A 27,860-nucleotide genomic window follows, 5' to 3' on the forward strand; every position below is an offset into this window, starting at 1 on the left:
TTTCTCAGAAGAAGGGATGTTTTTGCTATTACAAAGTAACAAATATTTGGAAATAAAAATAAGATAACCTGGAGTGTTTCCATCCTATTAAAGTATGATAGTCTGCTAGGATTTGGGTACTTCATTTTATTGTGAACTAATAAGACAGCATGTAATGTATTTTATAATGTAATTTTGTGATTTGTTTTCTCTAAGTCCAAAGTTCATTATTATCCTGTATCTGTCCTTCTCTTCAATGTAGCTTAACTAAAATGGAGATTAGCGTTGTTCATTGTCTCATCACATCCAATCTGTCACAATGATAGCTTAATTAAATGCATTATTTCCATTCACTGAATATCCTATCCAAGAACGAATAATTTCTTCAAATATAATAACAAGTGCTTTTTACTCTATAGGCCATGACGATTTTGTGCGGTAAAAAGTCCTGTGTGAAAGCCTTAATTTTTTTCCTAAGTAAGGCTCTACATTTCAGTAATATTCTGCTTTATTATTCCAGTAAGAGTGCTAGAATATGTCCCTCAAGGTCTTATGAACGAGTAGGGTTTATGTTTCAATAAAAATATTATTTTGAACACTGCCCAAGGAAATTATCATGTATCTCCTGGAAAGAACAGTGTACTAGTACAAGACAAGTTGTACCTACCCCATAATTTAGACTTTAGTTCTGTGATTATAGTGTACATATGTGTGTATTTATGTGTGTGTGTGTGTGTGTGTGTGTGTGTGTGTGTATGTGTGTGTGTGCTGGTAGTAGCTGTACTAATACATGAAATCAATTGGAGGATCTGCCTTCTGAATAGAGTAATTACAATGAAAATTATAATCTTGGTGAAGAAAATCTGAGCTTTCAATCTTTGGTAATGAGAAAGAAATAACAGCCAATAATACACATAGTGTCATTTGAAGATGACATTAGCAAAAATGTCATTAGCTCTAAACAAAAATATTTGGGAGCAGGTGATAGGTTGCTCACTTGTAATTATTCAGTCAATAATTGGTTTTCAGTTACAAATTAGAAGCATGTGTCAAAGTAGTCTTCTTATATGTTCAAATTACACTGAAATGCTAATTAGTCCCACATTAGCTCATAAGCACTGCTCATTAGCAAAGCAAAGAAATAAAAGTCAAACATCTGGTTGTGGATATTGTGGGTGACAAATGAGCAAAGATGTGAGAGAGAGGAGAGTCAACCTTGTGACTGTCTGGGCTAAGCGGATTACCTGCAGAAGGAACAAGATTACAAGGCATCCCCCCAACCCCACCCCCATCCCCTGCCGTATGCCTGATGTAGACAGAAAGATAAAGAGCATCTCTGGAGTCAACCTAAATCATTTCCTAGGAGCAGAGGAATAAGGGACAGGGCAAGAGAGACAGCAGGAGGCTGCAAACTAGGCCTGTTTTTAGATAGCCCAAGAGCTCAGAGTGGTTTTTAGATTTTTAAAAAGCCAGGAAAAAAAATCCCAAGAAAAATATTACTTCACATGTAAAAATCTTATGAAATTCAAATTTCAGTTTCATAAATAAAGTTTTATTGGCACCCAGTCATGCTCATTTTCTGTGCTGCTTATGGTTGCTTTAGTCCTACAAGTGCTGAATTGAGCAATTGCAATATGCACCTTAGGGCTCTGTAATGCCAAAATATTTACTATCTGTCTCTTTGCAAAAACTGTTGGCCTGCTGAAACCCCTGTTGTAGAGCCTAATCAGAGTGAAATGAGAAATCCTTTGATGGTTTTTAAGCAGAGGAATGATATCAGCTTATTTCCTTTTTAAAAAAGGGTCCCTTTTTTTGCTACATGCCATATTAACTTGGCAGGGTTTGGGGAGGGGGTAGTTGGGTGAGTGGCTTCTATTTTCCTTACTCCTAAAAAAAAAAAAAACAAAAAACTTCCTAACAGGAAAATGAATCTTCTAACAGGTCTTCCTTTTCCTTCTACAGGTTATTTTTCTTATACTATATGCAAATATATATATATAGACGACTGTGTATACCAAAGCATGTGTACCAATATTGCTATATGTGTGTGTATAGGAAATGTAATTATAAAATGAGTTGGTTTTTGTTAAACTGTAGAATGAAGGAAAAATGTGTGGTTTTTTTGGTCCCTTAAAAAAGTCACCTTGGAGAGCTTGCAAATCAAGTTGAAGAATGTATGCAGTAGCAAAGGTCAACTTGAAGTGACTTTAATGGTTGTAAATTACGTTGTCCTTAGTTTCGCAGGCAATGAAGCATAAAGGCATCTCATAAGATGTTTCCCTATATACTGGAGTATACGAAGTCCTTTTTGGTGGGAACAGATTTATTGAGATATAAATTACATACCTTACCATTTACCCATTGAGTATACAATTCAACCTTTTTTATTACATGCACAGAGTTGTGCAATCCTCATTACAATTAATTTTAGAATCTGTTCTTCACTCTAAAAAGAAGTACAGTATCTATTACTAGTCACCCCTCCTACCCCCCCCCCCACCCAGCTGCTTTCTGTCTTTATAGATTTGTCTGTTCTGAGCATTTCATGTAAATAGAATCAAGCAATACAGAGTCTTTGTTACTAGCTTCTTTCACTCAGCATGTTTCCTGAAAGCTCTTTAGTGGCATGCCATGTTATAAAAACAGGCATGCCCTCAGTTTTACTCTAACATCAGAATCTATTTTCTTTTAAATAAATTGTTGCAGCATAGGCACTTGAGGGGAAATATCCTTTAATATGTGCATTGGAAATATAGTATCAAATGTGGTACATGTTATACTCTCTGGATATCGAAATAGCCTAGAGTGTCAAAGCACATTGTAATTTTTAGTTCTTATACTAGTCTTGGCTTAAAGAAATATCTAATGTATCCCAACCCTGAAATTAAAGGAACACAATATAATTATAATATGTTATGGGCAATCATTTGTAGTATTATCCTCAAATGCAAATATTTATTTTAATGTTAATCTATCTAATTAGTTTCTCTAATCATATGCATAATGTATTGAACAGCATTTATGTACAAAAATAATTATGCCAAGATTCCATTTTTCTAACACATTTAGGATAGTGTGTAACAAAAATATATTAGAGTAAGGTCTATCATCAGCTTTACTTTTTCACCAACAGTCTTCCTAGGCTTTTCACACATGCACAACACATCTGAATTTTATTGGACGGAGCAAAATGTTCAATTTGGATGCAAATGCTTTGGCTAATTGTTAATAGCAGTATCATGGTGTATGTCCTTGAGAATGCACTTACAAAGAGATTATTTTCACCTCTCCTCTTTGATTGGTAAATGTAGATGTAGTGAATGAACATTTTGATTTTTCATGAAAATTCAGCTCAGTTTTTTTTTTTTTTCCCATTTTAAGTCCCTAACATTATCTGCAGATAATATTTGGTGCTTTTAGAAAAAAAGTCAATTTTACTTCACTTAAAGTTTTAATCAGAATGACAGCTGTAGGCCCATGTATCTTACTCAAATAAAACCTGTAGTTCTCTATGAACTTTTTATACAGAAGACAAGAATAAGAAATGTTTATGAGAAAGACAGTTAATCTGTGCACTGTGGCTGTCACATTTCACAAACTTATTGAAAATGTTAATAATTAAACACAGTATACACACTAGTGTTTATGTGGCATGACTCAGCAGAGAATTGATAAACATACACTTTAATATTAAAATACTGTCTAGGATCTATGATCTAACAACAAAGAGGGGACAATTTATATCATTCCCATTTATTCATTCTTGTTTTAGCCTACCCTACTGTGTTTATATAATCACTTTTAAGTAAGGGTTAAGATAACCTATTACCCATGCTCCTTGACTCCTTTGATGTTTTCTTTGACCTCAGAGAGAAAACATGAAAGGAAAAAACAATCAGGATTAATACATATTGAAAAAAGAATAACTTTTAAAGTACATATGTAAATACTTTCTGCATTTTAAAATGTCTTCAAAAATAGAGTCCGGCATTGCTGTGAGCTGTGATGTAGATCACAGATGCGGCTCAGATCCTGTGTTGCTGTGGCTGTGGCATAGGCCAGAGGCTGCAGCTCTAATTAGAACCCTAACCTGGGAAGCTCCATATGCCACGAGTGTGGCCTTAAAGAGACAAAAAGCCAAAAAAAAAAAAATAGAATCTTGAAATGCAAAATATAAATATATGTATAGGAGTTCCCCTGGTGGCGCAGTGGTTAACGAATCTGACTAGGAAGCATGAGGTTGCGGGTTCAATCCCTGGCCTTGCTCAGTGGGTTGAGCACCTGGCGTTGCTGTGAGCTGTGGCTTAGGTCGCAGACGCAGCTCGGATCCCGCGTTGCTGTGGCTCTGGCGTAGGCTGGTGGCTACGGCTCCGATTAGACCCCTAGCCTGGGAACCTCCATATGCCGCGAGAGCGGCCGAAGAAATGGCAAAAAGAAAAAAAAATAAAATAAATAAATAAATATATGTATATATGGAAAAAACATATCTGTGCACATTTACATGTGTGAGTATGTATATTTATGCATGTTTGTATTTGTCATACTTATGAATATAATGAACAGGAGGCATTTATGAGTTCAACGATTATTCCAAAAGATGTTTTTTCAGTATTAATTTTCAAAAAGTAGATTTTTTATCTCTGTTCAAACACATATTTAAAAGTTTGTTACATATTTTTTTGCTATACTCTATCATATAGTTAAAGTATGCTTACCTTTAAATGAAGTTATTTCTAAGACTTTACTAGCTGTAGATTTTATTAAAGCAGTACACACTAAAAGAGATGTTTTTAGCGTTCTTGTGTAATTTACCCAGGAACAGTGAATGAAATAAAACAGTGAATAAAAATAAAAATAATGATTGTGCTTTTACATCACTTTTTCCTAATCTTTAAATGAAGATCCTTTTATAATTTTTTTCTTGTGTTCCAAACACCCACTCATGAAAAATCAAAAGTCTTAAGAAATAAAAACCTTGCATTTAAATTTATAGAACAAGTAGCTCTTCTTCCCTCCATGTTATTTCTCCTGTGAATTTATCCTCCCCGCAACCCCCTATGAACAAGGTTTTTAAAAACAATCAGTTCTGTACTGCAATGCATGGATGCCCCCAAATCATTTATTTAGGGTTAGTGCATATTTAGTCAGTGATTCTTCTCCCCTCTTAGCATTCAGTCTAAGAGGTTCCTGAGAAAATTGACATTAAATGAATATATAGTAGTAAACATGTGTTTTGCTTTTATGAATACAGAGAAAAAGTTGATGAGTATATAAATAAAGCTATAAAAATAGCTGATATGGGTAATATATATTTTTACTCATTAATAGCTTATCATTCATTTTACTTGGGAATAAATCACCATCATTCTGTTTAATTTGTGTCTGGATCCAATGCCATCCTCTATAAACTTATTATAGTTTTTCTTTTTTTCTTTTTTTTTTTTTTTGGGTTGTACCCGAGGCATATGGAAGTTCCCAGGCTAGGGTTGAATCAGAGCTGCAGCTGCCAACCTATGCACCACAGCCACAGCAATGGCAGATCCGAGCTGTGGTGTCTGTGACCTAAGCAGGGCCAGGGATCAAACCCACAGCTTCATGAATACTAGTTGGGTTCATTTCTGCTGAGCCACAACAGAAAGTCCTTTATTGTTATTATTGAAGAAGGAGAGACAGGTGGAGAGTAGAAAACTATGCTGACTTGATTTAACTTAGCCCATTTTTAACATTCTTCTTATACAAGTGAATTAAATTAATCAAAATTTGATCTGAAACGCATGCAGGATTATATTGGTAATCAGTAATATTGAATGTTGCATAGATTTTTTTAATTTAAGATTTTATTTTTCACTGTTTATGGCATTTGCTAAAGTGTTAAGATTGCACATTAGTATGCTATGTTATTATGAGATCACATCTTGACATATTGCTGGATCAGCAAGTGTGAAGAGGAACATGATAAATTATTTAGTTTATTAAAAAACATAAAAGCAAAACAAGGGATTGCTGTCAAGAGATTATCACATCTTAATTTAAGCCAGACAAAGACAATGTTTTAGTTCTAAAAAGTAAAGCTATAGGCTACATTGAAGATGAAGTTTTTCCTTTCCCATTTTAAATTCCGTATTGTTTGTAAGTTTGATACAACAAAAAGACCATTTAAACCCAATCTTGGCTTTGAGATATCATTTTTCTCTCATATCAATCGCATTAGCATTTTATATTTATAAATCCATAGGCTCAAGTTAAATAATTAGCATTTTAAAACTAATTTTGATTACAATATTTCTACAATACATTCATTATGTATATAATAGTCTGGAAAGCCAAGTTACAGCAGTGATACATATTCTAAGGGAACCCAACAAAGTTAAATTTAAATATAGTTCTATATTTCAGAACATGTTTCTAGCTGCCTATGTTGAATATTGCTTCTGACCTAATACTATATGTAAGTTTTAAGATGTGACTCTTCACTCCATAAAGTTCTGCATCATTTGGTAAATACTATTTTCTATGTTTGGGTATATCTTATGAGACAAGGGAGAAGTACATAATTTTATAAAATTTTACATTAAAAACTAGTTGTGTAAGTTTAGCTGAATACATTTTAGAGATTGTCTCAAATTCACCAGATAACTATAAAACATCCCTGTCCTAGTATGAGCATGTATACAAGGTACTTTAAATAATCTAGGAGGCTTGTTCTTTGTAGATCAAGTACAGAGATAGGGATTAAATGAGTCTCTTCTCATGACTGAAATCATCAAAGTACAATATGGCAACCAAAGTATTTCATAGTTTTAGTGTTTAACTGAAATACTTGGGCATAGGTTCTTATGACTCACACACCTACACTTACATACACAGGCATGCCTACACACTATATCTTTAAAATACTTAATGTTTCACAAATACAAATAACTTTTTGGCAGTGAATTACTGGATCATGTCACATCCTATTTTACTTTCCTTTAATTTTTTTATTCTTGGCAGTCTTATATAGGATGGTTCTAATCTTTACTTCAAAACGTTACACTAAATTTTACACACACACACAGATGCACTTAAAATTCTATACGACTTACTTGCTCCACCCTACTTTTCCTAATTTCCATTTTCTTTTTCCTTCCTTCTTCACATGTTCAAAAAGTTTGATAAAATACGACATATTATTGTTACAAATGATTTCAAAAATAATGAATTATATATTAATTTTACGGTTTAAGATCATTACTGATTCTTTTGTATGATGTATAGGAACTGGTTGCCTTGATATATGTTTATCTCTGCTTTTTTCACATGTGCAGAGTTTATATTTTTAAAACACTCATCAAAAATATACCTTCCAATGTTATGAGTTTTTTAAAAAATATTATTTGGATTATAGAGAAAAATCTGCCATTATTACTATAGAAATTTTAAAATCAAGAAAAGGGCATTACTCTGTGAGGGGACTGCATGCTGATCTCAAGATGCAAATTAATACTGACAATAAAAACAAGTGAATGCCCTGAATATTCCTATTATGTTAGTAAATTTCGGTTCTGGCCCCAGTGTTTTAACAGTGGTACCAATAAATTCACAGGACAAACTCCAGAGAAGCCACTTCAGTTGCCAAAAGATTTTTTTTCCTTTCCATAGTAGGAAAGGAAAACCAATTTCCTAGAGTTTTCATTGTCTCCCAGAAGCCAATAGAATTCAAATCTACTTCAGAAACATTGTTTTTTTCAGAACATAATCTGAGCATCATTTTGATATGATAACACAGAACTCATACTTTAGTGTTGTGCTTTTTACAGTCCAGGACACTGATGTCTGCAAAAGTTGTTTCAGCCAGTTATGGATAGAGTAACACAGAGCAAGTCAAAATCCTCAAATAAGTTCAGTTAATCAAAGGGAAGGAAAGAAAAGAAAAAAAGTCATGGAATATGTACTTTACAATGCTCATTTCAAGAAAGCTGTTGCCCTACTCTGAACATAAACAAATATGTATTTTGGGGTTTTTTGGGTGTTTTTTAATTATAGGTGGTTTGCAATGTTGTGCCTATATGTGGTGCTTTAAAATACCATTACAAATTTAGTTATCCTTGGCTGCTCTCCTTTGGTTATTGGGTAGTTTTGCACTTTGACATTTTCAGACAGTATCACTCAACATTTCAGATTTGTTCTCCTCTTATTCCATAATCCCCTATAGACAGCCATCTTAATGTTATTACTCCTAGGCTTTCACTGGACTAAGTTCTTTACCTCTGAATTTTTCTTTGTTCTTCATGAAATCAGTAGAGAGGGATGAAACAATACCTGGACTATGTTAGAAATTTAAGCATTGCTAATTTTCTGTGTATGACTTTGGCCAATTGATTTAAACTTCTAACTTTGAACTAGATCTACAGAATTGCCTGTTGCATTTAGAAAATCTAAATGGCATGGTGTCATTGGAGTATATATAAACATCTTTGGGGAACTGCCAAACTATACCACCATTCTACCCATCATTTATTCTGCTGAGCACTATTGATCCATCATTTTTCATTGCTTTATCTATTTAAAATCATTGCATAATCACCATAGTGTCAGTGTGGACAATAAACTTGGCTTTCAAATGAACATCACTTGTTGACAGTGAGTGATTGTGCAAAGTAAATAACTGCTTGTATTTAATTCAAATACATATACAATGGCTCCAATTTTATATTAATTAAATATAAACAAAGGGAATCAAAAAATGTGAGGACAGCTCTCAAACAGATTAAAAAAGAATTGGAACTTTCAGAGAAGTTTTGCTGTAGTTACTTGATGAATATTTATCAACCCAAATATCTACAGTTGTTACTTGTTTACTTTTTATTATTTATTTTGCTTTTTATAGTGAGGAGGAAACTATAGAACAGAATTTAGACTTCATGGAAATCATCTGACATTGCAAGTGAAAGCAATGTTTCCCAGAGACTTAAAAATATATTAGCAAAAGGCTCTTGTATCAAATAAGATTTCTTTGTTTATAAATTGTGTGTGTAGAAAATAGCTAAATTACTTATTGAAAAAATATATAATTGTAGCTAGATTTTTTATGTGAGCATTTTAATTAGAGGTGGCAGATTGAAACTTCCATTCAATAATTTCAGTTGTAACAGTATCATAAACTTTATGTCTATCAATGCCTGACACAGGCAGGTACTTGAAATTTGTAAATAAACAGATTAATGACCTGGTCTTATTCACTTAAACTATCACTGTAAAAATTCATTAATTTCCTTTGGAAATAGAGACTTGAGAGTCAGATTTAACTTTGTATAGCTCCAGAATTCCCCATTCCATTGGACTGTTGAATACATTTGTAATGACTTAATAATGCTTTTTTTTTTCAGCAGTTTTATAATCTCTTGAAAGATGGTTCCATTCTACATGCTTAGAAGCTATTTTTCAAATAAAAATGTCAAGCTGTTCCAATGTTTTTATTTTTTTAATGTGTAATATATCCATTTGGAGACTGCAGAAGCATTAAATTGTTGTATTGCCTCTGGTCTAGTGCCTTGCAAATGTGCTTTGCACGTAACAGACAACCCCTGAATATTTTTTTTCCCTCATCCAAATCATAAGACCTAGGAAACATTCAATAGAACTGACATGAGTAATATTTTTTCATAAACATCACATTTAGTGGATTTTTTAGTATATTCCTCTTTCCTTCCTGCCTATGATGAAGAATAGGCCAATAAAAACTGAACTATTATTTTGAAATTTAATTTTGACAACTGAGAATCCCTAAAGACATTCTAGTCAGGTACAACAATCTTTTCTGTCACCCTGGTAGTCTATTAAACTGGAAAACACTGCTGCACACAATTGCTTGCTTTTTGGAGATAGTGGGGCAAAGTTAGAGCCCTTATGTATGTGCAACTCATACTGCAGCCAAAAGTCAAAATGTTTCCCAAAAAGGAACAATAGAGAACAACAGTTTTTTCCCTATTAATTAAGGTCTTTATTTTCCAAAATTCTTGTTTCTTTTTTTCTGTAAAAACAACACTAAGCACTTTGGGGTGGACTTTGGGGGTATATCTATGAGCATGTCCACGTTGCAGAATTCCCCTGGTAATTCTTAGTTCCTTGTCTAAAAACACTCTAAAATTGTAGAAGACCTGTTAATATACTATAAATGCCACATAGAATTTGAGGTGTGGATAATTTAGAAGTAAAACTATTGCTTTGGTAATATATACTCATAGAATGTTGCTAATAGATGTAAAGATACATGTTATGAGGGTACATTTTTATTTCTTTTAAATGGAAAAGAGATAGCTATTATTTGAGGTTCTATTATAATGACTATTATTTTAATCTGTAAAGGAAGAAATTGGAGTTTGAGATTATAAATTTTTTAAACCATCAGCAGAAACAAAACTGTGAATGGAACCACTGAACTACTTTAGGTCTAAAGTAATTTTTTATCTTTTTAAATATAATACAACTTGATAAAACAAATCTTATTTGATCATAATCTCTAATTGCAACATTTTCTGAATAACCTTATATCTTCAGAGTTTTGGGGAAAACTTTTCAAATTTCATTCCCAGGGGACTTCTTTTCAGATTCTACTTTAATGTGTACTCTAAAAAAAGACATTTTTTTTTTGACTGGGCTTTGGGCCAGTAAAGCTTGACAGTGCAATGACAAATAATTGAAGGGGTGGGGAAAAGAAAAATGAGGATTTTTTCTTGTAAATCCTGCTATTCTTTAATCTATTGGCAAGGTGTTCCCAGGTCTTTCTCATATCCTGCAGAGAACTTGATGGCAGTTTAACTTCTTCCAGCAATAAATCATTGATTAATTTGCTGTATACCTATGTATCAAGAGGGAAGTTACTAAGATTGCCAAAGGCAAGCTGACAACTTTGGAGCAGAACACTGGAGAAGTGTCAGAGCTATGATTAAAGACAATGACACATTTTTCTACTCTTATTTTCAGGCAAAATAACAGAATTTTTTAAATGTTTGCAGTATTTAATGAATCATAGATTTTTAGATAAATACAAGGAAGGACACATTTTTATAAGTTAATGGTAGAATAATACAGTTGTACAATGTTTTCTTTTCAATTCTAGGCTCTGTGTCTGCTTTTTTTGTAACACCTAATGTTATGACTTGTACATAGTAAATGCTGTAACATATTTCAGGGACTTCAGGCCAGGAAGAGTTCCTAAAACCTTTGAAATCTGGGCTAGAAACCTCTAGTCCCACGTAGCTATTGAACATTTGAAATGACAACCGTCTGAATTGAGGTGCACTATGAATGTAAAATACATACTGGATATTAAAAGATTAGTACCAAAAAATCTTATTAATAGTTTTCATATCGATTACACTTTAAAATGATTTTTGTATATATTGGGCTAAAGAAAATGTATTATTAAAGTTATCTTCACCTGTTTCTTTTTAGTTTTTCTAATGTGGCTACTACTATATATTTACACTCCTCACTTACTGAAATTTTTAATATTCAGGAATAGGATTTATGATAGAATACATCAGAACCACTTAGCATGTCTAATGTAGGCACATCTATATTTACATAAAATATACATTAGCAAATTATTATTATTATTATTATTATTTTGTCTTTTGTCTTTTTGTTGTTGTTGTTGCTATTTCTTGGGCCACTCCCGTGGCATATGGAGGTTACCAGGCTAGGGGTTGAATCGGAGCTGTAGCCACCGGCCTACGCCAGAGCCACAGCAGCGCAGGATCCGAGCCGCGTCTGCAACCTACACCACAGCTCAGGGCAATGCCGGATCCTTAACCCACTTAGCAAGGGCAGGGAGCGAACCCGCAACCTCATGGTTCCTAGTCGGATTCGTTAACCACTGCGCCACGACGGGAACTCCGTGCAAATTATTTTTTATTTCACATTACCTGTTCTTTGGCCACTTAATTATTTTTTCTTTATAAGGTCATCTGTAAGAATAATTTCAGGAAGTCACTTTGGATAATATTTAAAATTTGTAAAGTATAATTTGATCAGTTTTGACATGTATAAAAGAAAGCATTGCCATAGTCAAGAAAGTTAACATATTCATCATAATCAAAAGTATCTACATTCCTCTTATAATACCTTCCTCTTCCCTCCACCTTAACCTGAGCAACCACTGATCTGGTTTCTGTAACCATATTTATTTATTTATTTGTTTGTTTGTTTATTTATTTATTTTTGTCTTTCTAGGGCTGTACCCATGGCATATGAAGGTTCTCAGGCTAGGGGTCAAATAGGAGCTATAGTCACCGGCCTACACCAGAGCCACAGCAACACCAGATCCTTAACCCACTGAGGGAGGCCAGGGATCAAACCTGCATCCTCATGGATGCTAGTCGGGTTTGTTAACCACTGAGCCACAAAGGGAACTCCTCTGTAACTATATTTTAGTTTGCATTCTCAAGAAGTTTATACATATGGAGTCATACAAATATGTCTTTTTTTTTTTTTTAAATGCCTGACTTCTTTCAGTTACTGTGTTGTTGTCAAGGTTTATCCATTTTGTAGAATGCACTTTATTCCATTTTATTACTGAATAGTATTCCATTGTACAGACTAAACACATTTTATTGTCAGTTCATCAGTTGAGGGCCATTTTTGTTATTTCAAATTTTTGTCTAAACAGATCAATGAACATAATATACATTTCAATTATGTAGTTTTTTTTTTTTTTTTTAGGGCCCCACCTGTGGCATATGATAAGGAGTTTCCTAGGCTAGAGGTTGAATTGGAGCTGCAGCTGCCAACCACAGCAACACCACAGCCACAGGAACACCAGATCTGAACTGCGTCTGTGACCTACACCATGGCTCATGGCAATGCCGTATTCTTAACCCACTGAGCAAAGCCAGGGATCGAACCTGTGTCTTCATAGATATTAGCCAGATTTGTTTCTACTGAGCCACGATGGGAACTCCCAATTACGTAGATCTTATTAAATTTACCTTGAAAATATTTTCTGATTTTTAATGTAGAAATCATAGGTAACTTTGTTAGATTTATTCCTAAGGTGTTTTATGCTGTTTGGCATTACCGTCTATGTGGTTTTTTATTATTCAATTTATAGTTATTTTGTGTTTCTATATAAGAATACAATTGATTTATGTGTATTAATCTTGTAACTTACAATGTCACTAAATTTATTTATTAATCCTTATCATTGTTTTGTAGGCTCCAAGATGTTTTATGTAAGCACACATAATTTGCTGATAAGAGCAGTTCTAGTTTTCTCTCTCTCTCTGATCTTTATTCTTCTATTTTGCTTGATTGTTGCTTTATCCTAATTGCTATAACTTCCACACGTGTTGAATAAAAGTAATGAGAGTAAGCATTCTTGCCTTGTCCCCAATCTCAGAGGAAAGGCATTTATTCTTTCATCTTTAAGAATGATCTTAGCTATAAATTTTTTCTTTTCTTTATTTTGTTAAAATGATGTATTATATTTATTTTTTAGTATAATTTGGGTTTGAAACAGAAGCTGTCAATCTATAATCTGTCTTACTGTGCTGCTATTTTTAGAGATAAAAAGTGAATAACAAAGCTTCACTTTGTATTTATTAAGATTTAATATTTATTATTATTACATTTATTTTATCCTATTTGTAGGCATGGCTGAAGAAAAAGGTTTTTCACATTCACAAGCAAATCTTAGAGTTTATTTACATACTAATAGTTATTTTATCAATCCAATAAATTTCTATAGAACTATTTCTCTGAAAACTTGAGACAGTTTAATATGGTATTTACTTTTGACATTCTAGATCTAAAATTTTAGGAGGCAAATCTCATGAAAGTAATAGATAAGATACTACAAAGGCATTACAAGAGAAAGTAAGAAAAACGTATAGTTGATGCAAACAGAATATATTTCAGTACATGTGCTCTGAAAGCTCACCTTTTTTTTTGGTTCTGTATCTTTTGACTCTGGCATCATAGCTTTTGAATGGCATCATGACATACTAACAGATGTATTGATTGTGCAGACATGCCAATGAAGCAGAATATACTTAAAACATGAAAGAATTTGTGCTGGTGATTAAGAGGACTTCACTGTAGTAAAGAAATGCCTTTACAGACATCAATGAATGCATTTTGAAAAAAATATTTGAATAGTGTCTTCCAATATTATGCCAGAAAGTGATTAAAATGTTACCAATTTTTTAATTTATTTTTAGTATTAGCCAAATAGTCTAGTAAAAATACTTTAATTTTATATACTTTTCAATTGTAGCTCAATGTAGGAAACATTTCCAAACTTTTATGTACTGGAGTAGATTGATATTTTGCTTGTTTAGCTTCAGTTACACTTCAGGAACACTTCATGAGTACTTGGAATACTAAAATGTTTTGAATGGTGGAAAGAAAGTCATAAAGACATGTGCTTTAGAATTGCACTTTAAATATTTATTTCAAGAGCCTTTGCTTATTTAAAATATATGAATGTTTTTGTATGTTTATGTATATACATAGCCACAAAATACAGATAGGATAATCTTATGAAGCCCACTTCATAATAGCAAAGCTTTCTTCAAGTTTCATGAAAAAAGTTTAAAAAATGTAAAGATTCATTGCATCTCTTTTGGTAATAGTAATATTATTTTTACTCCTAATAAAATACGTTGAAATTCTTTTGAGAATACATTTTTCTCCCAAAGATGTACTTGGGGGACATATTAAAATCTATATCACTATATCACTATAAAAAGTCTGATATTTGACACATAGGAGGATGCATCTGTACCTTTCTTTTATGTGGAATTTTCATTTTCATGAACCAAATCCAACTGGAATAAAATGCCATTCCTGTCTTAGACTGTGATGTTATCCTATATGTTGTATATAAAAGGAAGATAATCCTATAAAACGGAGTCTCATTGGACTTTGTATGCTGCTTGAAAGTAATGATTGTTTTCTAGTGATTTGTTGTGTTTTTGGTTTTGTTTTGTTTTGGTTTTGGTTTTTAGGGCCGCACTCGCGGCTTATGGAAGTTCCCAGGCTAGGGGTCGAATTGGAGCTGTAGCTGCTGACCACAGCAACAGCACAGCCACAGCAATACCAGATTCAAGCTGTGTCTGTGACCTACACCACAGGTCATGGCAAAGCTGGATCCTTAACCCACTGAGTGAGGCCAGGGATTGAACCCACATTCTCATGAATACTAGTCAGGTTCATTACTGCTGAGTCACAACAGGAACTCCTGTTGTGGTTTATTTTATTAAATTGAGAAAGAAATAATGTAAGAGCAAATTTAAGAACATTAGGGGTGTATTGAAATCCAAGACACTTCTTTCGTAGGCAATTTATCTGTAGAATGGGGTCATTTTTTCATGCTATTTATTTATATTTAAAATATTATATTGTTTTTATTATTTAAAGGATTTCCTCCATTCATTGCAAGTGGGAGGCTAGCAATGGACAGATTTGTATTGGGATTGTGAACATGGCAGGGAGTATAAGAATTCTATCACTAAATAAACCTAGGGTTTTTGTAAGGACTATATAGTTTAATACCAACACTAATTTTATAAGAATCAACAGATATAACAGAAGTAATGATAAGAACAAAGTGCTCTTGTCTATAAAGCTGTTTTATTACAAATTTATTCATTCTTTTTGATGAAAGCATTAACAAAGAAAGATAGAAGCACCATAGCAACAAACCACAGTAAAGTAGATATACCAAAAAACACCAAAAATTAATGGCCATGGAAAAGTTTTTAAAGTAGGACATAAACGAGCAGCCTAACTATAAATAAAGCATCAAAATATTTAGGTTTAAAAAAACTATGTAAGAGCTGTACTATAAATATGTTATTCAACTTTGATGAACAAAATCTGCTATGGCTAGCCATGTATTTGTAAATGTAAATACATCTACCTATATATTGGTTGGAAAGTAGGAAACCTAACCCCCTGTTTTCTCAAATTTCATTCCATTATTGATCAATTGTTATATAATTGTATTAAGATAGTTTAAGTGATTTAAGATACTTCAGAAAAAGGTATTTAAGGCATTCCTATATAGAATCTCTTCTATGTCTTGAAGAACAATTCTACTTGGTACATAACAAATTAAATTCCAAGTAGTTAGTCTTTGTCTTAATCTACTTTTGTTAGTTTTTCTGGGCCAATGTGGTTTATACCTGCTGGTATGGTATATGCTATGTAAACACTGCCTTTCACTCTCGAGTATACAGGTTGAAGGGAATATATTCTCTTTATCTGTTACTTTCTCATAAGAAAGTACTTCTGGGGAGGACCAAAGGACTACCATGTCAAGAAGGCTTAACCCTAGGCTAAATCAAGATGAAATAACTCTAAAACTCCTCCAAGTAAGCATTTTATCGCTATACCTGGTTTTTCAGTAGTAATCTTCTTAGATTAGCAAGTGTCAACACCATCTTTCAAGTTGCTCAAGCCCAAAACTTTGAAGTCACTCTCTGTCTTTTGTCTTTCATACCCACATTCACCTTGTCTAAAATCCACCCCCTCTTTTTTTGGGGAAAATATACCTAGAAACTTCTCACATTTTATCACTTTTATCACTACCGCTCCAGTCCAAGCCTCCACTTACTTGCACCTGGATGACTTCAGCAGCCTCCTAATTAGTCTTTCAGCTATTACTCTGGCTTTTCATGTCAGTTTTTTACACAGTAGCCAGAATGACTGTGATAAACTTTAATTAAGATGATATCATTCCTGTTGAGAACACTCAGGGTTTCTTACCATATGAGATGTAATATATATATATAAAATTATGGACTAACACTCTGTCATAAAAAATGAAATAATGCCATTTGCAACAACATGTATGGATCTAGAGATTATCATACTAATTGAAGTCACAAAGAGAAAGACAAATACCATATGATATCACTTATATGTAGAATCTAAAACAATGATACAAATGAACTTAATTTACAAAACTGAAAAAGACTCACAGACATAGAAAACAAACTTATGATTACCAAAGGGGAAAGGGTCGGGGTAGGGATAAATTAGGAGTTTAGGATTAACATATATACACTATTATATGTAAAATAGATAAACAAGGATGTATTGTATAGCACAGAGAACTATACACAATATTTTGTAATAACCTATAGGTGAAAAAATGTGAAAAATGAAAAACATATGTATAACTGAATCACTTTGCTATGCACCTGGAACTAACATAGCATTGTAAATCAACTATACTTCAATTTAAAAAATTATTTAAAAACAAAATTAAATAAAAATAAAAAATAGATATAGGCTTCAAGGGGGCATAGGGCCTTAAAACAATCTGTATCCTCTCCAGCGACCTCTCTGGCTTCATCTTCCTTCTGCCTTCCAAGCTCATATACCTCCAGCCACTCCAAGCTCATATACCTCCAGCCACCTCTGCCTTTCTGTTGGTTGAAGCTGCCTTAGGGCCTTTGCATTTTACTAATTTATTTAAATAATGCATTACCACTCCTAAAAATCTATCTCCAGAATACAAAATCAAATGGCTGTAGTATGTTCTGTATCAAAGCAGAGATCTAATTATTTAAAAGACCATTAGAGCACATTTTCCAAACCTAAAACTCAGCACAAGTCATCTACCCAATCTCCTAAGCTTCGAGACCTATACCAAAAGGCATTTCTCTGGTGTGTAGGACTGTGTCTTTTATGAGTGTCTGAATTAAACCAGTTTCCTATTACTAAGATAAAGGCCCTACCATCCCTCACCTTAAACTTACTAAATAACCAGGTTTGTTTTCTACCATTCTTCTGCTGATCATCATAGGTACTGGTTTAATTGCACCATCAACAACTTACAAATAGTCTACTTATTTTCCCTATTGAGAATTAGAATTATTTGCCATTACTTATTAGGTGAGAGCAAAAGTGGAGGATGTAGAACCGTTTAATGGCAAAAGCTAGAATCATTGGTCTATTAACTAAATAAAAATGACATAGTGTAAAAGAAAGTTGTTACATGGTCAATTGTTATAGTAAAACAATTTTAAAGCACATCAGGGTACCATTTAAAATGAAGTAGTCTCTAGCAATATGCTTTTTTTCTGTTAAAAATGATGTTTACATTAAAAAGAAATAAATGTTGACAGACTCAAATATTTGCTTTTTTGGCTATTGTTCTGATGATCAGCATTATTCAGAAATTCAATTAAAACATAAATATATTTTGTATTACTAAATTTTTATTTTCATTATATAAATTTTCTTTTATAGTTTTTATTGTGGTCATTCTTGTAATATAAATAAATATTTGAACAATAGCAATAATAATATTTGTTACTTATAACATGGAAGAGAATGAATTATATCTTAAGAACCAGTTCATCAATGTCTTTCTGTTCTGGATTAGGGAATATCAAGAATACTTTTTAATAGTTTATAAATTTTAAATGCTAATATAGTTTTATTTCACAAGAAATTTATTTCATAGATAATTGGCTCTATTCACCTTATTTATCTTTATGATCATTAGCTTGGGTTTTAAGACTGCTCGAATAGTAATGCACTTTAGAATCTTCTCTAGAATAGAATTTTTTTCATATTTTACTGAACAACACTCATTTTATTTCCCTCCATTTTTCTGCACTAAATGCCTCTGAGATTTCGAGGACAAAAGCAAGTACATATTATAAAAAGAACTTAGTATCTCATGGATTTTGTAGCCTCTATCAAATTAACATGCTAATCACATTCTTGCCCTTCTAATATAAATATTTGAAAGTACAGATACTTTAGAAGGGATTTAGGCTAAATAATATACAGGAATACATGAAGTAATAATGAATAAAGTTTGGAAATATTAGCTGTGGGTTAATACATACATGGAACCTCTTGGTCTGCTGTTAAATTCAGATATGCATGTAGGAGCATGGTTTTGCTAGGTTCTCATGGGAGTCACTGCAAAAAGTTTAACAGGTGTTTAGTGGAGAAAAACATCCTTCTTAGTGAAGAAGGATGGCATTATGAATTCCTGGTTTGTATACGATAAGCTCATCATATTATTATTTTTTAAAGTTTTCATAGTTCATTTGGTAACAGTATGTATAGTTTATAATCAATCTGTTATTTTGTTTGATAAAGTAGAAGTTTGGGATTAAAATATACACACTATCATATATAAAATAAACAACAAAGACCTACTGTATAGTACATGGAATTTTACTCAAAAATCTTGTAGTAACTTACAATGGAAGAGAATATAAAAAAAAGAATGCATATGTTTATATATGTATAATTGAATCACTTTGCTGTACACCTAAATTAATACAACATTGTAAGTCAACTTTATTTCAATCAAATGTTTTTTAAAAAGAAAATAAAGATTGCAGAAACTGTAACAATAAAGGTTTTGTTGCTCAGAAGAATAAAAAACAAAAGTGTCAGTATGTTCTCAGTATAGAGAAGAATTATTGAGAGAAAATACAAAGGAATTTGGTGGATAACTCAATCTTGGGAACAAAAAGATGGCAATTTACGAAATTGGCTTTAGTTTTACATGACAAAATAATCAAAAGCTTTAGTAATTTCAGGATTTTAAAAAATTAAATTATCATCTAGACAGACTGTACTTTCTAAATATAAATGAATAATCTTGACACAAATTGAAAACTTTAATTTTTGGATTATATTGTTTACAATCCTCTGAAATTTAACTTAGTAGTAAGATGTGTTTAAGTTGACAAATTATGAGGAAAATACCTTTCTGACAATAAGCATAAATGTTTTTTTATGAAAAGAACTAGGAAAATACACAAACATGAATGGAACACAATCATCCATACTTCCACCACTCAAAGATAACCATTCTTAACCTTGTAATAAGTAAGAGAAAGAGAGACAGAGAAATACAGGTAATAATACCTAAGAATGTCTTTCATTTCCTTTACTTTCAACACCAGAACAGAGAAACTATGAATAAAGATTTGACTTCCCATGTCATGAGTTTACAGAGTATGTAAATAATTTGTCTTTATTATTTTCTCCTATTGTTAACTTAAAAACATTTATTGAAGTATTAATTTACAATGTTGTGTTAATTTCTGCTGTCCAGCAAAACGACACAATTATATGTATTCTTTTTTGTGGCCACACTTGTGGCATATGGAAGTTCCTGGGCCAGGGATCAAGTCCAAGCCACAGCTGCAACTATGCCAGATCTTTAACCCACTGTGCCACAGTAGGAACTTTATATGTATATTCTTTTTCATATTCTTTTCCATTATGGTTTATCACAGGATATAGAATATAGTTCCATGTGCTATACAGTAGGACCTTGTTCTTTATCCATCCTATATATTATAGTTTGCCTCTGCTAATCACAAACTTCTAGTCCTTCCTTTTCCCACCCCACTTGGCAATCATAACTCTGTTCTCTCTATATATGATTCTATTTTTGTTTCATAGATATGTTGATTTATGTTGTATTTTAGATTCTGTATATGTGATATCATATGATATTTGTATTTTTCTTTCTGACTTGATTTAAGACTATAATTTCTAGAACCATCCATGTTGTGGAAAATGGCATTATTTCATTCTCAGCAAAATACTTTTTTTCTTTTTTTTTACTACTCAAATGAATTTATCACATCTGTAGTTATATAATGATCATAACAATCCAATTTCACAGGATTTCCATCCCATAACCCAAGCACATCCCCCCACCCCACAAACTGTCTCCTCTGGAGACCATAAGTTTTTCAATGTCTGTGACTCAGCATCTGTTTTGCAAAGAAGTTCAGTCTGTCCTTTTTTCAAATTCCACATGTCAGTGAAAGCATTTGATGTTGGTGTCTCATTGTATAGCTGACTTCACTTAGCATAGTAATTACTAGGTCCATCCTTGTTGCAAAAAATGCTGGTATTTTGTTCTTTTTAATGGCTGAGTCATATTCCATTGTGTATATGTACCACTTCTTTTTGATCCACTCCTCTGTCAATGGACATTCAGGTTGTTTCCACGTCTTGGTTATTGCAAAGAGTGCTGCAATGAACATCAGAGTACATGTGTCTTTGCAAGTCATGGTTTTCTCTGGATAGATGCCCAGGAGTGGGATTCCTGGATCAAAGGGTAGTTCTATTTTTACTTTTCTAAGGAAACTCCATACTGCTTTCCACAGTGGTTGCACCAATTTACATTCCCACCAACAGTGTACTAGGGTTCCTTTTTCTCCACACCGTCTCCAGCACTTATGGTTTGTAGACTTTTTGATGATGGCCTTTCTGGCTGGTGTAAGGTGGTACCTCAGAGTAGTTTTGATTTGCATTTCTCTAATAATGAGTGATGTTGAACATCTTTTAATGTGTTTCTCAGCCATCTGTATGTCTTCTTTGGAGAACTGTCTGTTTAGATCCTTTGCCCATTTTTGGATGGGGTTGTTTGTTTTTTTGATATTGAGCTGCAGAAGGTGTTTATAAATTGTGGAGATTAATTCCTTCCCAGTTGATTCCTTGCAAAGATTTTCTCCCATTCTGTGTGTTGTATTTTCCTATTGTTTAGGGTTTCCTTTGCTGTGCAGAAACTCATAAGTTTGATTAGGTCCCATTTGTTTATTTTTGTTTTATTTTATCCACCACTCTAAGAGGTGGATCTGAGAAGATGTTGCTGTGGTTTATGTCAGAGAGGGTTTGGCCTATGTTTTCCTCTAAGAGTTTTATAGTGTCTGGTCTTATATTTAGGTCTTTAATCCATTTGGAGTTTGTTTTTGTGTATGGTGTTAGGGAGTGTTCTAATTTCATTCTTTGCCATGTGGCTGTCCGGTTTTCCCAGCACCACTTATTGAACAAGCTGTCCTTTCTCCATTGTATAGTCTTGCCTCATTTGTCATAGATTAGTTGGCTGTAGGTGCATGAGTTTAATTCTGGCTTTCTATCCTGTTCCACTGATCTATATGTCTGTCTTTGTGCCGGTACCATATAGTTTTGAGGATTGTTGCTTTGTAGTATAGTCTGAAGTCAGGGAGATTGATTCCTCAAGCTCCATTTTTCTTTCTCAGGATGTCTTTGGCTATTCTGGGTCTTTAGTGCTTCCAAACAAACTTAAATATATTTTGTTTGAGTTCTGTGAAAAATGTCCTTGGTAATTTGATAGGGATTGCATTGAATCTGTAGCTTGCCTTAGGTAGTATAGTCATTTTGATAATATTGACTTTTCCAATCCAAGAGCTTGGTATGTCTTTCCATCTATTTGCGTCACCTTTGATTTTTTTCATCAGTGTCTTATAGTTTTCAGAGTACAGGTCTTTTGTCTCTTCAGGTAGGTTTACTCCTAGGTATTTGATTCTTTTGGATGCGATGATAAACAGGATTGCTTCCCTAATTTCTCTTTCTGCTTTTTCATTGTTAGTGTGTAGAAATGCCGTCGATTTCTGTGTATTAATTTTGTATCCTGCGACTTTGCCATTTTCATGGATGAGCTCTAACAGTTTTCTGGTAGAGTCTTTTGGGTTCTCTAGGTACAGCATCATGTCATCTGCAACCTGTGGCACATTGCATTTCCCAGGCCAGGGGTTAAATTGGAGCTGCTGCAGGCCTACGCCACAGTCATAACAATATCATGGCTAAGCCACATCTATGACCTATACTGCAGCTTGTGGCAGCACTGGATCCTTAGCCTACTGAACAAGGCCAGGGATCAAACCTGCATCTTATTGACACTATGTTGGGTTCTTAGCCTGCTGAGCCACAACAGGAACTCTGGAAAGTACTTTTTATTAGTATTATTATTTGGTTTTCAAGTACTCTGCAATGATACCTGCACCTTGCAAAAAGTTAGTAATAATATTTATGGCATTGTCTTCTGGTTACTGACATATACTAATAAAAATATATGTTTTTTAACTGTTGTTGCTTGTTTTGTTTTATTTTGGTTTAGTAAACATAAGGACTTTTTTTTTGTCTTTTTTGTCTTTTTCCTGGGCCACACCCATGGCATATGGAGGTTCCCAGGCTAGGAGTCGAATCGGAGATGTAGCTGCTGGCCTACTCCAGAGCCACAGCAACATGGGACTGAGCTGGATCTGCGACCTACACCACAGCTCACAGCAATGCTGGATCCCTAACCAACTGAGCAAGGCCAGTGATTGACATGGTTCCTAGTAGGATTCATTAATCACTGCGCCATGACGGGAACTCCTCTTTTTTTTGCTGCACCTTGCAAAAAGTTAGTAATAATATTTATGGCATTGTCTTCTGGTTACTGACATATACTAATAAAAACATAAGGATCCTAAACATAAGGATTTTATTTTTGGGTTATAACATTAGAAAAGTACATTTTAGCTTATATATAGGGGGCAAAGTAGAAAATTAGTTAAGAAGGGATATGCTACCAGCTAAATAAGTGAAGTTATAAAATTAAGATAACTATTTTTCATTTGTCTTACTAAGTATAAGCAATTATATTTTTCTATGTATTGTTTCATTAGAAATGGTCTGAGATATGAAAGAAATGAATGATGTATTTATGAATGTTCTTGAATGAAAACTTTGGAGGGAATATACATGAAAAAGCAATAAAAATGTGAATATGTGAATAAGATAAAAAGTAAAGAAAATTGCTTAAAACAAATACTAATACATCTCACCAAAAAAAATTCTTGAGTTAAATAAAAAGTAGTATTCCATGTAAGTTTGATGCAAGAAGTCCATTAGTATGATGTATGATAAATAAATTATCCCCACAAGATATTTTAGGATTAAGTCATTGACTTGATAAAAAGTAAAGCATATAATTTAAAAATATCATAGAGAGTTCCCATCATGGTGCAGTGGAAATGAATCTACTAAGAACCATGAGGTCGTGGGTTCAATCCCTGGCCTCACTCAGTGGGTTAAGGATCCGGCGTTGCCATGAACTGTGGTGTAGTTCGTAGGTGCGGCTCAGATCTGATGTTGCTGTGGTTGTGGTATAGGCTGGCAGATGTAGCTCTGATTCGACCCCTAGCCTGAGAACCTCCATATGCTGTGGGTGTGGCCCTAAAAAGCAAAAAAAAAAAAGAGAGAGAAAAGAAAAAATTTAAAAAATCATAAATAGTTATTACAAAGAGTTCTTTATATATAATAATGCAGAGTGTTATTGTGGACTCAATGTAAAATCTCTGTAATTTAAAGATGCTGCGATAAGCAGTGATCTCTATGTATATTTTGAAGATGAAAATGAGTTGAAATCACAATCTGATTTTCTATTTGATTGATATTGTTGACAGTGCACATGGACTCCCTCAAATAAAGCAGCTTCTGCAACACCCTTAATGTATTCTCAAGTCTTCTTGCCTATGGGATTTTGATCTCTGTACAGGGTATTTGTCATTATAAAATCTATCTTTTTTTCTTGCTCTATTACATATGTAATGCTCCACTTAAACAGGATTAGGCAGCACAAGTGAGAGATTCAGTCCAAGAGGCAATTGGCTTTGCTGTAAAGTGCCATGGATGTACCATAATTATATACAACCCTACATTGCTTCTTATGTTCCGTAATTATGACCAGTGATATATATTATTGATTTTAAAGCAATTTAGAACTGGTCCATGTTCAGATTTGCCCTGTGATTGCCTTGGTAATGTGTCTGTGTTATGTTTAAATCCTTGAAGATGGCTTTCCAGCTAATGGAAAATCATTGTCTGCACTTTTGCATTTCTAGTACCTCCTGTTATAAATGCATCGTTCATGGCAGGAAATAGTTTTTTCATGAAATTCCTAAAAGGATTATGTGACTATCACTAGACACAGGATTTGCAAAGGGAATTCGGCCAGAAAGGCAAACTAATAACGTTATATCATTTGCATTACAGAAAGGCTTGAATGCTCAACATTGGCTGAAGGACATTTACCTGATTTTTTTAGTTACTGTGCTGATAGGATTTACAAATGACATTACTTCTATTGTGTAAACTTATGAAAATCTGTTTTAAATAAAGAAAGCTAAATGTAATATACAGTAATATTAATAATTAAATATAAATTGTTTCCATTTTTTTCTTTGTATATCATATATTTCTTTTATTAAAGTTCTGAAGCCACTGTTTTGTTTTATTTCATCATACATCCATAAAATGTATTTTCAATACTTTTAAAGGAAAAAAGTCATCATTGTTATACATTAGTACTTATGAGATCATGTTCAGAAAATACACACTTTTATTATGTTAATGTAATTACTTCATCAACCTTATTTTTGTAAAATGATATTCTACATATAGTTTGATGTTATGTCTGATACATAATGATTTTGAGTAGATACAGTTATGATTATGCCTTTGAATAGCAGAAAATAAATTTTAATTTTACAAACCCTTTATGTGGGTTTTCCACAGACCTTACAATCCTATATTTTGTATAGTATTTCACATGGAGCTCTTGCTAATAAATTAGCTCTTGCTAATAAATCCCACTGAAATCATCTGAGCACCCATATATCAAAAAAATGTTCAAGTAGAAGTTTTTAAATATCAAAACTTTTTTTGCCCAATTAGAATTTCCTGTAATGTTTCTGTTGTAAGAAATTCATCTGACAAAAGAGGCAATTATTTTGCTGAATGACAACAGAAAATGTCACCAATGGCTGTAAATTGATGAATTCTATTCATTATTATGTTGGCAACTCTCCTTATTATGAACATTAAAATGATCATTTTCCTGTTATTTAAACCCGCACCTGCATTTCTTTTTACTAAAACATCTTAACCTCAGTTGTATGCTGTAGTTTTACCTGCTAATTTTTGTTTCCTTTTCCTCCCTCAATATGAAGTGCCATATTAATCCTCAGAGTATGTATTAAAAGGATTCTCTAAAAACTACAAAATTGGAAGTTATATTGCTGACAGAGAATCTTCTCTGAGGAACTTTTAAAATAGACATTGAATGACACTACAGATGAACAATTTTAGTCTAAATCAGAAAATAAATAAGCTAGAGACTCTCAAGTCGAAGAATCATTAAAAGAAATATTTATTCATGCTTCAGTTGAAAATAGACATATAATAATAATTTATTTCAGTAAAAGTTCTTTTTGTAAGTATCTACTTTAGAGGAAAGTATGTCATATTTAATTTCAGGGAATTGTATGTTTCTTAAAAGAGTAAAAATCAAATTTTGTGTTATAAATTTTGCCTTTTATTCATGTTCCTGTAACAACTAACTTTCTATGTTGTCTTAGGATGGAAACAAAAGCCAAGTCATAGAAAATTGGTAATAGATATTTTTTTGCTTTTCAGTGGTAGATGACGTTGGCTACCTAGTGAAATTCCTGGAAAGATCTTGTTACCTGTTTTGTTATTTTGTGGTTTCTTACCATAATCTCTTGTTTATCTTCTTCCTCTTCTAAAAATGGGCCAATTGGAAACATATAGAGGGTGTGATATCACTACAATCTGCTTTATAAATGTGTTTAAATAAAATTATTCACTGTATAATAGAAAATGGAAAAGTACATATCCAATGCATTCTGAATGGCATTATTAATATTATTATTATTATTATTTTTGTCTTTTTGCTATTGCTTTGGGCCGCTCTGGCGGCATATGGAGGTTCCCAGGCTAGGGGTTGAATCGGAGCTGTAGCCACCGGCCTACGCCAGAGCCACAGCAACGTGGGATCCGAGCCGCGTCTGCAACCTACACCACAGCTCACGGCAATGCCGGATCGTTGACCCACTGAGCAAGGGCAGGGACCGAACCCGCAACCTCATGGTTCCTAGTCGGATTCCTTAACCACTGCGCCACGACGGGAACTCCCTGAATGGCATTATTAAAGAAAGAAAACAAGTTAGAGCTTCTAGGATGAGGACTACATCAGCCTGTGGTGCAAAGGTTAACACTGTTGCTTACTTTGCAACAAATTAGGACTACATGATAATCTCTTAAACTATGTATGTTCCAAAATGTTGGCAGAAAATAAACTTGTGAGTGTGCCCATTCTTTGTAGTTTTGAAGACAAAGGACCAGGTTTCTATTTTGTACCATAAAATCATTGAGTGGTAGCATTGAAAGTTATTTTAGATATCATCTGTCCAGTAATTTCATTTAAAAGATGAGGAAAAGTTTGAAGGGTCATCTTGCTAATGAAAGACTAGAAAATCATGTTCTTGATTCTTTTCTTCAGACTGAAGAGAGTATATATACAAATATTTTCTCAAACTGAATGGAGAGAAAAGGACTTCTTAGTCTTCATTTATGAGAAGTAAATTGTTTATAGGGACAAAAAGTGAGCATGTTTAAATCAACTTGGAGGAATATAAGGCAGCTAGAATATACAGTAGCAGAATTGGGAAGTATTACTGTACTCTTTCTTCTCTACTTTAATCTTGCCCATCTCTCTTCATTCTATTATGGAAAGTCAGTTATATTCATTTCTTTTTTTTCCCATTTTTTTTTTTGTCTTTTTAGGGCCACACCTGAAACATATGGAGGTCCCCAGGCAAGGGGTTGAATCATAACTGTAGTTTCCAGCCTACGCCAGAACCACAGCAACACTGGATCTGAGCCACATCTGCGACATAACACCACAGCTCATGGCAACGCCAGATCCTTAACCCACTGAGCGAGGCCAGAGATCAAACCTGTGTCCTCATGGATGCTAGTAAGATTTATTTCCACTGAGCCATGAAGGGAACTCCAGTTATATTCATTTCTAATGGAAGTCTAAAATTGGTTCAATGCCTTGAAAGATTGTGAGAATTATAGACTTCAAGTGAGCTTTATTGCTATCTGAGGAGTAAGGAAATTATAATTCCCATGCTTTTAGAAATAGCAAAAAAATATTTTTCTCTAAATTTATACAGCAAAATAAGAGTGGAGCTAAAAATGAATTTTAGAAGCATCCATACTTTTCTGATGTTCTTTTATTGACA

The sequence above is a fragment of the Phacochoerus africanus genome, chromosome X (assembly GCF_016906955.1).
Source record: "Phacochoerus africanus isolate WHEZ1 chromosome X, ROS_Pafr_v1, whole genome shotgun sequence".
Taxonomy (NCBI): domain Eukaryota; kingdom Metazoa; phylum Chordata; class Mammalia; order Artiodactyla; family Suidae; genus Phacochoerus; species Phacochoerus africanus.